The following is a 1,537-nucleotide window of genomic DNA, read 5'->3' on the forward strand; positions in this document are numbered from 1 at the left end:
GACCCTCTCAACCAACTCTTGGTTCTCCTCATAGAGCCAAAAGTCCAAAAAGGGGACAACCACATCACTAGCTGGGGCCTCTCAAAAGGCTTCAGTTATATAAACTAGCCTTATCCCCGAGGCGTCTTCTGTTAACCCTCCCAGCTCTTTAGTGATTTCTCCCATCACTGTCGTATCAGTGGTACCTTCACCAATCACTTCAGTGACCCAAATCACTAAAAGTGTAAATATCAGTGCCGCCACCACTGAACACCCACGTCTCTTCTCGACCATTTTCTCTTCTCCTCCTTCCATGGTCTTTACACATGTGGATGATGTATCAGCGACAGTCCTCCCTGATACTGAGACGCATATCACTGGACCTGAGGTTACTCCTCTCGATGCTCCTCTGCATACGGATGTCCATCCTCTCGAGGACATCTTTGCTCACGCCAATGACAATCCTTTAGATGTCACTGATGGCCCTTCAGGTATTCCGTCTTCCTACCTTTTCTTTTCTTCTAACCTTGAGCCTTCAGATCACACTTCTTCTTTTGCAGGTCCTTCTTCGATGCATCAGTCTGATGCTCAGGAAGTGGAAGAGGAAGAAATAGAGAAAGATGATGAAGGAGATGAAGAGATCGATGATGCCTATGATATGGCATCAGACATCAAACTTCTCCTTCCAGCCGTTGATACAGCCCTCTGCAGGATCAACGAAGTTCACCAAGAGATGCCCCGTCAAGGTGATCTTGATGCAAACTTCCTTGCCCTCCAGGCGGATGTTCAAGAAGTTCAGAGTCATCTCCAAACTCTCCAAGAAGCTGTTCAAGCCAACAACGACGCCGTTTGCTGTTCTTCACAGCAGGGCTGACGATGCTCAAGCTATAGCTAATCAGCAGACTGGTCTTCTCCAACAGATCCTGGATGATGTCCATCAACCAGCTCCAGTGATTGCACCCTCTTTCTCTGCCAATGATCGCGCCCAGCTCCATGAGACGCGTGAGGCAATGACAACTCTAGTCAATGCATTGCAAAGGCTGGAAGAATCAATGGTTCTCCAGCGTCAGTGCTTGGACGAACTCTCTAGCCAATTCTCTCAAGTCTTAGCCAGAGAGGGGGAGATGAGGTCCAACACTGGTGAATCATCCAATGTTGTGCCTACCCCTTCTCAGGCCGTTGGTTCAATATCAGCTACAGCTGCAGTTGAAGCTGAGGCTCCTAGAGCTGAAACAGTTTGTTAGACCCCATAATTGATAAGTGTAAAAGTAATGAAGAACAATAAGTGATGAAGAACCAGAAGACCGATGAAGACGTTAAGGCAGAATTGACCAAGTCTGAAGAACAACAGAGGGTCGATGAACAACCAGAGATGCGATGAAAAGAGCATCTTCATCACCCCTCTGGTCAACAACACTTAGGGTGCGTTTGGTGCGCAGACAGGACAGGACATGATAGTACAGCTGTTCAGCGTTTGGTAAGACATGACAGGACAGGACAGAACTGGTTAAAATGACCAATTTACCCCCAGTAAGCTGTTTAGTGTTTTTTCACTAAA

Source organism: Cynara cardunculus (assembly GCF_001531365.2).
Source record: "Cynara cardunculus var. scolymus isolate 2C chromosome LG 8, CcrdV1, whole genome shotgun sequence".
NCBI classification, from domain to species: Eukaryota; Viridiplantae; Streptophyta; class Magnoliopsida; order Asterales; family Asteraceae; genus Cynara; species Cynara cardunculus.